The sequence below is a fragment of the Myotis myotis genome, unplaced genomic scaffold (genome assembly GCF_014108235.1).
Source record: "Myotis myotis isolate mMyoMyo1 unplaced genomic scaffold, mMyoMyo1.p scaffold_m19_p_7, whole genome shotgun sequence".
Lineage (NCBI taxonomy): Eukaryota > Metazoa > Chordata > Mammalia > Chiroptera > Vespertilionidae > Myotis > Myotis myotis.
The window spans coordinates 75475836-75492080 of record NW_023416379.1 but is presented as its reverse complement, the minus strand read 5'-3'; positions in this window follow the sequence as shown (position 1 = coordinate 75492080).

The following is a 16245-nucleotide window of genomic DNA, read 5'->3' as shown; positions in this document are numbered from 1 at the left end:
ACAGCTTTATTGATATATGACATAAAAAGAACTGTATACATTTTTAATGTAAATAATTTTATGAGTTTGGGTCTCTTAACTTCACATAATATGTTCTAGAAATGTAAATTTGTAGTTTAGGAACTCTGGTATCCTCACCTACCCTGTCTTATTTTGTATTTTTCCTTAGAAGACAGAATAAAATGCTTTCCTCCAATTTCTATAATTATTTCAATAAAGTGAAGCCCACAGACCCACCATTTGGGTCCTGCTATTGATACTTTCATCTTAAATGTGACTGTCTTTCCAAATGCCGGCTTAAAAATAAAAATAGCCTTAGCCAGTTTGGCTCAGTGGGTAGAATATTGGACTGCAGAAGGACCAAAGGGTTCAGGGTTCAATTCCGGTCAAAGGCACATATCTTGGTTTGCAGGCTCCTCCCTGGCTTAGGCCCTGGTTGGGGCTCCTGCAGTAGAGAACCAATCCATGTGTTTCTCTCACATCGATATTTCCCTCTGTCTTTCCTTTTCTCTTACACTCCCTCTAAAAATCAATGGGAAAATATCCTCGGATGAGGATTAAAATAAATAAAAATAAATAAATAAACATAGTTAACAAGATAGGTTTTCCAGAAACTTAACTGACTTGCTTAAAAAATGTTTTCTATTTCTTTTTGGTGTTTGTTATTTGGAATTGTGAGACTGATATAACCTTGGAGAATCCTATTCAAGCTAAAGAAACGTTTTTTGTGTTTTTTTTTAAAAATATATTTTATTGATTTTTTACAGAGAGGAAGGGAGAGAGAGAGTTAGAAACATCGATGAGAGAGAAACATCGATCAGCTGCCTCCTGCACATCTCCCACTGGGGATGTGCCCGCAACCCAGGTACATGGCCTTGACCAGAATCAAACCTGGGACCTTTCAGTCCGCAGGCCGACGCTCTATCCACTGAGCCAAACCAGTTCCAGCAGAAACATTTTGTTTACAATAATAATGCATGTGTTTTGGGCCAGCTCTTTCTAAATGCTAAAGCATCTCATTTAATCCACAGTAATTGTATGGGGGTTGGTAACAATGATATCCACTTAGTACAAGGGCAAATGGGACTTAGAGGGTGAGTACTGTACACAGGACCACTACATGCAATGGCTAGAGCCAAGCTATGAACCCAGGTAGCCTGGCACTGATCTTGCCTAGCAGCCTCACTCTAACTGTTCTGTGATATGTATGGGTTAAAGCCAAGGTAGGCAGCGCTGACTTAGTCTCTAACAGTGTTTGTTATATCTAGGCTGTTGTATTGGTTTTATGTAATTATTAGGCCCTTCTAAAAGGAATGCATAGCTCATGGACACAAACGACAGTATGGCTTATAATTTTCTTTTCTTGCAGAGTCCTCTTCTGGTTTAGTATCACAGCAATGATAGCCTCCTAAAGTGAGTTTGGAAGTGTTCCAATATCTCCTTTTTTTTTTTTAAGAGCTTAAGAAGATTTGATATTATTTATCCTTAAAATTTTTATATAATTCACCTGTGAAACCATCTGATATTGGACTTTTGTTTATTGGGACTTATTTGGTTACTGATTCAGTGTTCTTACTTGTAATTGGTCTTTTCAGATATTCTCTTTTCTTCGTGATTCAGTCTTTATAGGTTGCATGTTTCTAGAAATTTATCTATTTCTTGTAGCTGTTCAATTTGTTGGCATATGATTCTAGAGATGATCCTTTTTATTTCTTATGATGCTTTGTATTTCTGTGGTATAAGTTGTAACATCTCTTTTAGAACTAATTTCATTTATTTGAGTTCTCTCTCTCTCTCTCTCTCTCTCTCTCTCTCTCTCTCTCTCTCTCTCTCTCTCTCTCTTTTGGTGAGTCTAGCTATAGGGATCTCTGTTTCTGTTATCTTAAAAACAACTCAGTTTTATTGATCTTTCCTATTGTCTTTTTAATCTCTGTTTTATTTTCACTTTTTGTTATTTCTTTTCTTCTAACTTTGGGCTTAGTGTGTTCTTTTCCTAGTTCTTGAGGTGTAAAATTATGTTGTTTACCTGAGATCATTCTTATTCTTACTGTGGGCATTTATTGCTATGAACTATCCTCTTAGAACTGCTTTTGTGTGCTCCAAAGTTTTGGTATGTTGTATTTTCATTTTTATTTGTATCAAGTTATTTTGAAAGCTCTGTTTGATTTCTTCTTTAACCCATTGTTTAGTGGAATGTTGTTTAGTCTTCACGTATTTGTGAATTATTTCAGTTTCTTGTAATTGATTTCATACTGCTGTGTTTGGAAAAGGTGTTTGAAATTATTTTCATTTTCTTTAATTTATTAAGACTTGTTTTATGACTTAACATATGACCTCGCCTGGAGAAAGTTCCATATGCACTTGAAAAATACATGAATTCTGCTGTTTTTAGATGGAATGCCCACTAAATCTATCTGGTGTAACATGTTGTTTAAGTCCAGTATTTTCTTACTAATTTTTTGTCTGGAAGAACTATCCATTGATGAAAGTACAGAATTTAAAGGCTTTAACATTATTATATTTCTGTCTATTTCTTCCTTTTGGTCTGTTAATGCTTGCTTTATATAAAACTAAGTTTTAAGATAAAGAGTATATGGTATTAATAGTTCAGACTTTGTGAAAACTTCCCTGTAAAATTATTTTTTGGTACCTAGTAGACAAGCAGCAAATATTACCAAGTTAAAAATGATTGACTAGAAGATAATAATTATGATTTGCATGAAGTTGGCATATATTTAAGATTTATCTCAGAAAACAACAAAATACAATATAAGACATCTAGTTTTGGATGCCATAAAACCTGAGAAAAGGACACTTGCATCAATGCAAAGGCAATAATTTATTCACATAATAGCAAAGAACTCTACATTGTCATAAAATTCTTATTACTACGCCGAAAAGACTTGCAGACATTAATTTTCACAATACAGATCTATAACAAAACTGACATTTTAAGGTCAAATATGCTAATTGAATCTTGGTCAAATGCAAGATGCCTTATTGAAAAGAAGTCGGAATAATTAATCTTCCAGATAAAGTACCTGATGGATTAATAAAATCAGAATATCAGTTTAGGGTAAAGGCTAGTGAAAAAAGAATTAAATATTTCTTTTCTCTTTAAGATTACTGTTACAGACACTTTTGATGCCAATATTTTTCTCAAACTATTTTCTGTGTATGTTATTCTACTGAGGAATTTTGGTTAGTTTATCTTTCAAATTTCTGTCTGTTTTTTTAACTTCAGCATGTATATTAATCACATGGAGATATTGCTAATAATATAGACTCTGATTTAGTAGGTCTAAGGTAGGGCGCATGTTTCAGCTGCCGGGTCATCCCAATGCTGCTGGTCTGAAGACAGTTGCATTGGAGAGGATGTAGGACTGTGGTTCTGGCTTCTGTTGCACATTGGTATAACTAGAGAATCTTTAAAAATGACTGGTGCCAAACTATAAAAGCAAAAATCAACAAATTGGGACTACATCAATTCAAAAGCTTCTGCACAGCAAGAGAAACAATTACTGGATGGAGAAAATATTTGTAAACCGCATATCTGAGAAAGGGTTGAGAGACAACATGTATAAGAAACTGATACAAGTCAATAGCAAGAAAAGAAACAATCCAATTAAAAATGGACAGAAGAACTAAATTGACATTTTTCCAAAGAGGACTGCAGATGGCCAACATGAAAAAACATTCAACGTTACTAATCATTGGAAAATGCAAATCAAAACCATAATGAGATATCACCTCATACCTATAATGGCTATCATTAAGAAGACAACAGATAACAGTAGTTGTTGAGAATGTAGTCAAAAGGAAACACACATACATTGGTGGTGGGAATGTAAATTGGTCCAACCACTATGAAAAACAATATAAAGATTTCTCAAAAAATTAAAAATAGATCTACCATATGGACCAGCGATCACACTTCTGGGTATAGACCCAAAGGATATGAAAACTGGATTTTGAAAATATATATGGACTCTCATGTCGATTACAACATTATTCACAATAGCCAAGATATGGAAACAACCTAAATGCCCATCAACAGATGAGTAGATAAAAAAGATATGATGGAATATTATTTAGCCACGAGAAAGGAGGTTAGACTGCCATTTGCAAGAACACGAATAGACCTTGAGAGCATTAGGCTAAGTGAGGTAAGTCAGAGAATGATAGTACTATATTATATCACATAACTGGAATCTAAAAAAGTCACTCTTAAAAAGTGGTGCTTACTAAGGGATGGGGGGAGAATAATATTGATATTGTTTCAGTGTGTAAACCTGCATTAAGTAGTAAATAAGCCATAGAGATATAATGTACAGTATATGAATGTGGACAACAATGTTCTTCTACAATCATAGAACTTGCTGGGAGACTAAAGCTTAATTTTCCCAAACACGAAAAAGAAAGTATAGTTATATAATATGATAGCAGTGCTAAATATCACTACAATGGCAATCATATTATAATATTTAAATCTATCAAATTAACACATACATTTTAAATTTACACAATATATTTCAAATGTATTCAATAAAAAGATGGATTCATTTCAATTATAAACATATACAGATCCTAAATAAAATATTTACTGATTTTTTTAAAAAAATACTAGAGTCTGGCTTTAATTGTAAGACATTTTATTTACATGGGATATACCTGGTCATTGTGATTTTTTAAATTCCCAGGTTTCTAATAGGCAGTGAATTTGTGAAACCACCAGTTTAGAAGATATTTAAAACTATTGCATACTTATTTTTCTCACAAAATAAGTTAATTCTTTATTTTGGTTATTTTCATTTATTATATTTGTAGTGTACCTATGAACCAATATTGTGACTAAAGTATAAAATATGAATTAATTCATGACATTTCCCACCAAATCTAGATAATTGATTAAAATAAATATGATTACATGGTTCTCTTATAGTGAGTATGTGGGGAAATATATGTTCATTTGACTAATAATGAAAATTGTTGGCTTACTAAAAATATTACATTAAGTCTGCACATGCACACACAAATAGTTGTTGATTGGAAATTATAGGAAAATGAATTATTTCTTCTTATATAAAGTAACTTTCAGGCATTGACAGTTTATCTTCTTACCGCCTACCATCCTCTTCTCCAGGTGTTTACATAAAACTTGAGTGAAGCAATTGTTTCAGAAGCAGGGGGCTAGAGTAGCACCCAGGATGGTTGCTAGGGAAACCTAACTCTAAGTTGTGATGGGAAGCCACTTCCTTATGCCTATGTAATTTTAGTTTATGGATGTTCCTTAACTTATGGCAAAAAAATGGTCTGTCTCTGAAATACTTCCAATTGCAAAGACTTTACAGGGCTAGGTTCTGGATTTGAAAGTTCATAGGTGGATTTCAGATACATGAACAGTTCAATGGGAATAGGATCCACTGTATTTCATTAAATACTTAAATGTGTATGGGAATCACCAATTTTAAGAACTACCACTTAGAGAAATAACTTCATTCAAATGCCATTTTATAAAGAGGGAACTTGAAGTATAAGAAAACAAAATGCCCTTTTCTGGTAGAAACATTTTTTTTATCTACTTTATTTTTTTTATTTGTAAATTTAGATATTATCAGGAGTGTGGAAAGTTAATATTTTTATTCAAAAATATTTGCATGAGTACTTGACACCTAAGGACAATTATCTAATTGATTACTCTGGTGTGAACATAACTAGAGGACCTTATAAAAAGAAAACCTTCCTGTCTTATAGACCTTCAAGTCTTTTTGTTCCCTGTCATTTCTTATGTTTGTAATTCTTCTAAAGTTCTGGTTTATTTTCTTTCAACCAAATACTAAATTTATTTTGTAGGAAAAAAATACTTTAATGTTAAAAGTCAAAATCTGATTGCTCATAATTTATATTTTATTTCAAAAGAGGTCATCAGTGCATCTAATATTTAGACTAGTGAGGGTACCCAACAGGCTTTCATATTACACAGAAGGGCTTTTCTCTGATATAGTGCAGATGTGGCCATTATTTTTTCAGCATCTTACCAACAAATGTAAGTGGACTCAACTGAGAGTAGGAAGTGAGGCGGGGAAATTGCTATTATGATTAATTTTAACTGTGCTTATGCTCTTTTTCATCAAGCATAAATACAAGAAAAGTCAAGTGAGGACATCATAACATCTTGACAAAGCCAAACAAGCCATCATTAAATGAACAACAAATTAGAAATTAAACATAAACTCTTTAAACACAAGTTTTAAAAAAGTGTGCCAACCATCACTCATGCTTTGATATTATTGATATCAGTGTCTCAAATATATAAGCAATTTTAATAAAATGATGAAAAGGAATTTAAAAGATTTAAAGTATGTTCTAAGAGAGGAGAGTATTTACCTGTCCTGGATCCCTGTCAATCTTTAATTATATCTATACTAGAGGCCCGGTGCACAAAAATTTGTGCACTGGCGGGGGGTGGGGGGTGTCCCTCAGCCCCACTTGTGCCCTCTCACAGTCTGGGACCCCTGGGGAGATGACAACCTGCTGGCTTAGGCCCGCTTCCGGGTGGCAGAAGGCAGGCCCAATCCCTAGGTGCAGCCCCTGGTCGGGCTCAGAGAAGGGCCGATTGGGGAGTTGGGGTGCCGCCCCCTGTCATACACAGAGCAGGGTGGATCGGGAGGTTGTGATGCCACCCCCAGTCATGCTCAGGGTAGGGCCCATTGGGGGGTTGGGGTGCCACCCCCTGTCACACTCAAGGCAGGGTCGATGGGGAGGTTGCGACGCCACTCCCTGTCCTGCACAGAGCAGGGCCGATCAGGGGGTTGGGGCGCTGCCCCCTGTCACTCACAGAGCAGGGCCCATCAGGGGGGTTGGGGCTCCGTACCCTGTGATACACAGAGCAGGGCCAATCATGGGGTTGGGGAGCTCCCCCCTGTCACGCACAGAGCAGGGCCAATAGGGGAGTTGGGGCACTGCCCCCTGTCACACACAGAGCAGGGCAGATCAGGGGGTTGGGGCACTCCCCCCTGTTACACTCAGGGCAGGGCAGATGGGGAGGTTGCGGCTCCACCCCGTCACACACAGAGCAGGGCCCATCCGTGGGTTGGGGCGCCGCGCCCTTTCACACACAGAGCAGGGCCGATCAGGGCTTGTGGAGCTCCCCCCTATCAGGCACAGAGCAGGGCTGATCAGGAGGTTGGGGAGCCTTCCCCTGTCAGGAACAGAGCAGGGCAGATAGGGAGGTTGTGGCACCGCCCCCTGTCACACACAGAGCCGCAGGGCGATCAGGGGGTTTGGGCGCTTCCCCATGTCACGCTGCTCCAGGGGCCAGGAGGCCTCATGGCTCCGCTGATCCCAGTGCTGTGAGGCCTCACGGCTCCGCTTGACACAGGGGCAGTGAGGCCTCACTGCTCCACTGATCCCGGTGCTGGGAGGCATATTACCCTTTTACTATATAGGATAGAGGCCTAGTGCACAAGTGTGGGCCGGCTGGTTTGCCCTGAAGGGTGTCCTGGATCAGGGTGGGGGTCCCCACTGGGGTGCCTGGCCAGCCTGGATGAGGGGATGATGGCTGTTTTCAGCTGGTCGCACCCCCTTCATGGTGGGGGTCCCCACTGGGGTTCCTGGACAGTGTAGGTGGAGGGGCTGAGGGTCATTTTCAGGCTGGCGGGTGACTGAAGCTCCCAACCTCCCCTTTTTTTCTTTTTTCTTTTATTCTGGGATTTATTTACCTTCTGTGGCTGTCACTGGAGCTGAGAGCCGGCTTTAGCTCTGAGGCTCAGCTCCAGCTCTGAGACCTTGGCTGCTGAAAGCAGGTATCTGGTTTGTTTGGGTTCTATAATTGCAACATTGTTTCTTAGAGTGCAAGCTCAGAGCCCAGCAGCGGCAGGCAGGGAACCTTGGCTTCCTCCTTCACTGGAGCAAGCAAGCCTCTTGTTTGCTTCAGCTGCCTGACTGCCGGCCGCCATCTTGGTTTGCAGTTAATTTGCATACCACCCTGATTAGCCAATAAGAAGCATGTCAGAGGTACGGTTAATTACCATGTTTGTCTATTATTAGATAGGATAAAATATGCATATTTTCAGAAATTGTTTGGAATACATTATTTAAGCAAAGTAAATGCACTTGGCTCTCAGGACTTCTGATTGAAAGTCACTTAGAACACTTGATGAGATTGGAGCACTTCAATGCTGTACTCTGCTAAACTTTAATTTCTTAATTCTGAACACTGTCAAATAAAAATAGTGATTGTAATTATTAAGGACCCTGCCTTCGATAGAGGCACCAAGGAACATTACCAGTGATGATGTCTCACTCAAGTCACTGTCAGTGCGCAGGGTGCAACCCCCAACATACTTTTGTAAAAGAATAAGTAAACCCACCTGTATTGCACTGGGAACATATTGACCACATACATTTAATGCCATACACTTAAAGGGATTAAACTAGTCTGTGGTTTTACTGTCATACATGTTGTGTTTTATTTTAATGATTTGCCTTTATTAAATTTAAAAGTCAGTTCCCCAATTTTTATGAAATACTAAATAAATAATAAAAAAAACAGTTAAAAACAAAAATATCTTAGAATCGAGTCTCTTTTAGTTGCCAAATTGGTATTTAAATAATGTCTTACATGTTAGCACAAAACAGTCAATGATGTCTAAATCAACCCCAATTCACATCATGGCTAGAAATCTAAAAAAAAATTAAATAAATAAATAATGGCTTTGTTGTTTTTAGGGAAGATATTCAACCATTGGTATTAAATGTTTTCTATACAAGTGTTTTATTTTAGAAACACTTGTTTGAATTGCCAAGGCCTAAGAACTATTTATTGAATAGGTGTGCGAGGGTGTAGTTAGACATTTTTACATGCATAATGTTAATTCATTCCAGCTGTATAGAAAACAGTTTTTAAAAAAGTGAGTTTTCAAGGTGATAGAAAAATTAAATTGACTCATTCTTATTTTAATTTCAACCCAGGAATTTCAGGAAATCCATGAAGTTTTGAAATAATATTTAAATAACATTTTATTCTTATTCACATAAACATGAGAGCAACTCCTGGATAAGAGTGAAAAATGATGAATTTTATGGGTAATACTCTGTCACAGATATAACTGATTTTCCATGACTTTTGATCTATATGATCTTGGAAAATTTATCCAAACTTCAAGTACCATCTCAGAAAATAAGGAAATATAACAGCAGCTTCATTATGGTGTTCTGAGGGTGAAATAATATATGTCAAGGTCTTGGGGCATTATATACTCAATGCATATACAATTAGTAATCTGTTATTGCTTTATCATTCTACAGGGTGGGACAAAAGTAGGTTTTTCATTGTGAGTATATAAAACAGTTTATTCTTATACTATTATTTATTAATATCTTATTGTTTTCTATACAAAAGACTAGAAACCTACTTTTGCCCACCTTGTAGTTATGTTATTGTTATTAATGTGGTTATTGTAACACAACTAGAATGATTGTGACTCATTTTTATACATGCTGTGATGAAGACCAAGAGGAATAAAGTGTCATTAGCCCTGTGCAGATACATATGTTGGTCATTCTATCCCTCCACTGGCTACCATCATTCTTAACACTGACACTGATACTTCTTATTATTTGATATAAATATTGTGATTGGCATTTTACAAATCACACATAATAATCTCCTCCCCAAAATGTATATGGAGTTATTATTCAGAGGTGAGTCTAAAGCATTAAGTTATTGAGTTTTTACCTCTGTTTCAGAGAGCTGGTGACTAATAAAATGAAATCAAACCAAGAGTCCCTCTATGAGCCTGGTATAGCCATGGGCAAACTACGGCCCGCGGGCCGGATCCGGCCCGTTTGAAATGAATAAAACTAAAAAAAAAAAAAAGACCGTACCCTTTTATGTAATGATGTTTACTTTGAATTTATATTAGTTCACACAAACACTCCATCCATGCTTTTGTTCCGGCCCTCCGGTCCAGTTTAAGAACCCATTGTGGCCCTCGAGTCAAAAAGTTTGCCCACCCCTGGTCTGGTATCACTTGGATATCAAAGCCATACAAAGATATAACAAGAAAGAAAATGACAGACCCATGTCTCTTAAGAATATAGATGCAAAAATTTTGAACAAAGTATTACCAAACTGAGTCCAGAAATGTATTAAAGGGATTATATATCATGGGCAAATGGGATTTATCCCCAGAATACAAGATTGGTTAAACTTGATCATTATAATACACCATAGTGATAGCACAAAAGGGGTGACCACCCATTATCATCTCAACAGATGCAGAAAAATAGTTGACAAAATCCAAAATATTTGCATTATGAAAATTCACAACAAACTAGAAATAGAAAGGTTCTTCCTCAGTTTCACAAAGAACATCTGTGAAAATCCACAGCTAACATAGTACTTAATGGTGAAAGGCTGAAAACTGCCCCCCTCCCCCAAGATCAGGAAGAGGAGGTGGGGGTCTACTTATTCTATTCAACATTGTACAGAAGTTCTATCAAATTAGGCAAGAAAAGGAAATAAGAGGCATCAAGGTTGGAAAAGCAGAAGTAAGTCTATCTCAGGCAGATGACATAAACTTAAATACATAAAACTCCACTCTCTATAAAGCAGAAAATACAAAGTATCTATTTCACAGGTTTTAAAAAAAAAGAAAACACCAACGATTCCACACACACAAAAGTACTACAGCTAATAATGAGTTCTGCAAAGTTGCTGGCTATAAGATCAATATGAAAAAATTAGTTGTATTTCTATACACTAGCAATGAATAACCTGGAAGTGGAATTATCAAAAAATCCCATTTACAATATCATCTGAAATAACAAAATGCTTAGAAATAAATGTAACCAATGACACATACATTTTACAGATGCAAAAATGTAAAATATTGTTGAAAGTAATTAAAGAAGACCTAAATAAATTGAAAGACATTTCATGTTTTGGAATTGAAAGACTTAATACTCTCAATATTGCAATACAGTGCAAATTGATCTACCAATTCAATGCAATCTTTTTCAAAATTCCAACCACCTCCCCCCACTTTTTTTCAGAAATGGACAAGTAGATTCTAAAATTCACATGGAACTTCAAGAAACCCTGAACAGCCAAAAATAATATTTAAAAATAAGAACAAAATGTATGGACTCACACTTCTTAATTTTAAAATATACCACAAAGCTACAATAAGTGAACATTGTTATACTGAAATAAGAATAGAAATATAGATAAATAAAATAGAATTGGGAGCTTCAAAATTAACCCATGTATCTATGGCTAACTTATTTTCAACAAGGGTGCTAAGATCATTTAATGGGAAAGAAGGGTTTTTAAATGGTTATAAACTCACTATAAAACTACAGTAACAAAGTCAGTGTGGTGTTGCTAAAAAAGTAGACAAAAAATTCCATGGGACAGACCAGAAACTCAGAAATAGAACCCCATAAATATTGTCAACTGATCTTTGCAAAGGGGGGAAAATAATACAATTGTGCAAAGAGACTCTCTTTGACAAATGATGCTGGAATAACTGGACATTCAAAGGCAAAAACCATGAATCTAGTCAAGGCCTTACAACCTTTACAAAAATTAACTCAAATATTTCACAGACTTAAATATAAAATGCAGAACCATAACACTTCTAGAAGACAACACAGCAGAAAATCTAGCAGATGACCCTAAGTATGTCTATGACTTCTTAGGTACAATACCAAATGCATGATCTATCAACAAAGTCATTGATAGACTGGACATTATTAAAATTAATTACTTCAGCTCTGTGAAAGGCAATTTCAAGAGAAGACAAGCCACAGACTGGGGTTAAATATTTTCAAAAGACACATCTGGTAAAGAAATGTTATTCAGCCGAAACCGGTTTGGCTCAGTGGATAGAGCGTCGGCCTGCGGACTGAAAGGTCCCAGGTTCGATTCCGGTCAAGGGCATGTACCTGGGTTGCGGGCACACCCCCAGTAGGAGATGTGCAGGAGGCAGCTGATCGATGTTTCTAACTCTCTATCTCTCTCCTTTCCTCTCTGTAAGAAATCAATAAAATATATTTAAAAAAAAAGAAATGTTATTCAAAACATACACAAATAAACCTCTTAAAACTCAATAATGAAACAACATATACCAAAAGGGCCAAAGACCTTAACAGACATCATACCAAAGAAGATATACAGGTGGTAAAGAAGCACATGCAAAGATGCTCTACATCATAAGTTCTCAGTGAAAGTACACGCTTAATAGAATGGCTAAATTTTGGAGCACTGCTAACCTCTAATGCTTGCAAGGATGTGGAACAACAAAACTCTCACTCACTACTGGTGGGAATACTAAATGGTACAGACACTTTGGAAGACAGTTTTGTGATTTCTTCTAACACTCAACATACTCCCACTATATGATCCAGCAACCCTGATGCTTGACATTTTCTCAAAGGAGTTGAAAATGTATGTTCACACAAACAACTGCATATGGATGTTTCTATCAGCTTTTTTTTTTTTTCAAAATTGCCCAAACTTGGAAGTAAATAAGATGTCCTTCATAAAGCAAATGGCTAAATGAACTGCGACACAGCCAGATAATAGAATGTTATCTAGTGCTAACAAGGGAAATGAGCTATCAACCATGAAAAGACGTGGAGGAACCGTAAGGCCACACTCCTAAGTAAAAGAAGCCAATCTGAGATCTGTCCATTCCCCTCAGCCACCTTGAAGAATAGTCTCCCAAGAACGAGAGTGCAAGGGCAATACCTGCCTGTCTCAACATCAGTGCCTGGCCCCATGAGATCTTACTCTACCCTTTGGGCTTGGGGTCATTGAGAGAGCTCTATGTTCTTTCCATAAATGTTATTTTTTATAATGGCAAGTGGTGAAAATGGGAAAAATAATCATAAAGAGTAGAAAAAGATGACAAGTTTCATCGCAGTCCTAAATTGCAGACTGTCACCAGATGCCTGCATACTGAATAATGTCCATTCAAACTGTTACATTTTTTAATAATACTCAATTCCCTTAATTCCCACACTGCTACGTTCCTTCTGACAGGATCATTATATTAACGTACTACCTAGAACCCTTATCTTTTGTCTCGCCCTTCCCTAATCTAGCCTCCCCGTCACTGTGTGAGGTTGTTGCAATAGCCTGACCTTGCTCACTTACCTTGCTTTTGTCCCTCCACTACATACATGTTTTCTCCTGCCTCCCAGTCCCTAGGAAATGCTGCCTCCTCTGCTTTAACACCGGCCAGCCTTCACCACTTAGTACTCTCTTCCTTTGCTTCAAGGAGGTAAGCTCAAGAGTGACTTTCCTTGTAGGGGAGCCATCAATTTTTTTGTATTCTCAGGCTGAATTAGGTGTTTTTTTTTTCATGTTCTCATGACACTGCATCCCTCTACCCTAGAAATGCACAGTGATTCTCTCATATAATTCATTAGTGGGCTGTGATATAACTGAGGCTGGGTTATATCTTATTGATCTTCATGCCCCCAGCTCTTAGTGAAACTCCTGGGCACTTAGGACATACTCCAAAACATTTATTGAAATGGATCTATCAAATGATTATAGAGCTGCAAAAAAGGTGGTCTCATCTCACATCCGGGTTAAGAATGTAAAACCTAGGACAGCCCATATACCTGGTAATCTGAGATCTCTAAGCAACCTAACTCCAACCACTACTAGAGAAAAAAAAAAATCGGTGTTGAGTATTATTTTCCTTTTATTTGTCATTTTTAATATATTCAGGCAAGTGAGAGAGCTAAAAGTGGCAGACAAACAGAAGTACTCAGACTATTGTGAGCTACATTTAAAAATATTTTAACACTTAGAGTAATTGAAATGTGTAGCAAATAATATTCACACCATGAGAGCATATAGTTTTACATTTTTTTTCCAACAAATGCTTTTCAGATCACTTTCTATATAACAGACACAGTTCTAAAAATATCAATTCATTTAATTCTCATAACAGCCTTAAGATGTCATCACAGGACCAATTTGGGACTTTCTTTACAGACTTGTGATAATAAGCTGACTCCTTTTCCCAGCATCCAACAGAAAGACTTTAAATTGAAGAGAATAATAGTATCTACAAAACTACAAATTCTTTTCAAATGTCCTAAAGGGTATCAAAAGATCTAAGGAAGAGAGCACATCAAAGTGAGTACTGCAATAATTATCATCTCTAATGTACTTGCAAAAGGGGAAACAAATAATAAACTGGAGTTTTGAGTGAAATTTTTGTATGACCTTGGAGTACCACATATTTAAAGTAAATCACCTGATAAATAATGGACAGAAGGCAATAGAATACTCATAGGATCAAGATAAATCCAGGCTTGTCACAACATAAAGCAGATAACAGAACAAAATCTTGAAAATAGTCTTCTCCTTATTTACACTTTTAGTCAAGAGTGATTAATTGCAGATAGAAGACGTAAAGAGAGCAGATTGAAGTATAGACAAGTTGAAGTGCTATGAAATGAAAGCTAAGGGCACTGAGTCCTTAGTAAATAGCATACTGGTCCATATTTACGAGCCAACTGTCAATGACAAGGAATTTGCACACATTAATGAATATAGATTGGTTCTAAAGTTGCAACAATCTTTCCTATTTTGAAAAGAATAGTACATGGAGAAGGAAAACACCAATATTAATAAGTCAGAGGGACACATATACCACTGGATAAAGTTAGCAGAGTTGTATCAATGAACTTGAATGAAGCTATAGAAGGCCTGCTTGTCAAATTTACTGATAACAAGAGGTCTAGAGAAATGACTAATGCTTTTATATATTTTATTTTTTACAGAGAGGAAGGGAGAGGGATAGAGAGTTAGAAACATCGATGAGGGAGAAACATCGATTAGCTGCCTCCTGCACACCCTCTGCTGGGGATGTGCCCGCAACCAAGGTACATGCCCTTCACCAGAATCGAACCTGGGACCCTTCAGTCCACAGGCCAATGCTCTATCCACTGAGCCAAACCAGCCAGGGCCTGACTAATGCTTTAGATAACAGGATCAGCATTTAAGAAAATCTGGTTAAACCTCAAATTAACAAAAGTAAATTAATACATGTGTATCTCATTTGGATATTCTACTTATACTAGTATGTCACCTTTTCACACAGTCCTCTTTTGACCATCTATTTCTAATATGGCCTTTGGTATTCGCCACTCACCATTACTTCACTCTATTTAGTTTTCAACATAGCACGTATCTTTTCCTAATACCTTCCTTATGTGCTTATTAGTTTGTTTTCTTTCTAACTTCACTGGAAAGTAAAATGCATGCAGTAGTACTGTAACCTTGACTAACTTGTATCACTGAGAGTGAAACAGAAGCACTAAGTAAACATATGTCAAAAAATAAAATGCCTATTTTTTTTCTCTTTTCTTAAAAAGAAATTTGACAAGGGAAGAATGGGGAAATCCAACAACAGTATTTCTTAAGAAATAGGGCATCTGTAGAATAGTAGAAGCACTAAGTACTGGGTGTTTTTGTCACTGAGTAGTCATTTGACCTTTGGTCAATCATGTAATTTCTTCAGAAACAGTTTACTCATCTGTGAACAAGGCTGATAATAGCCCCTCAGAGGTTTTATAATAATGTGTATAAAATAACTTTATAAACTATAATGTACAAAACAAAAGTGAAGAATTATGATTGGGGATCTGGGTAGGGGGTTGAGTAAATGCTCAATATGAACCCTCAAGTGTCTTGTGACTTTTGAAAACATAATAAGATACAAACATTGGAAATAATAGTATACATTTTGTACTGGCAAGGCCCAACCCAGATAATTGTATTTCCTCTTACTTGCATGTTATCTAAGATATTGACAAATGTCTAAAGGAAGACCAAGGAGATATAGGTTGTAGAAATAATGTCATTTGTAAAACATTGGAAATAATTGGGGGAAAAGTGACCATAGGGAGCATGGGAAGGGGAGGGGACTGTGGTGCTTATTTTTTTCAATATTCTGTATTTTTTTCTTTATTGATTATGGTATCACATATGTGTCCTTATCCTCCCATTGTCCCTCCCCCCCACTCATGCCCTCACCCCCTGGTGTCTGTGTCCATTGGTTAGGCTTAATATGCATGCATACAAGTCCTTTGGTTGTGATGCTTATTTTGAATATGTGAAGAATTGTCACGTGGAAGACTGATTCCATGTAGCACTAAGATGCCAACTAGGAATTCGATAGAAAAGACTAAGAAAGACAAATGTTGGTTAAAGAC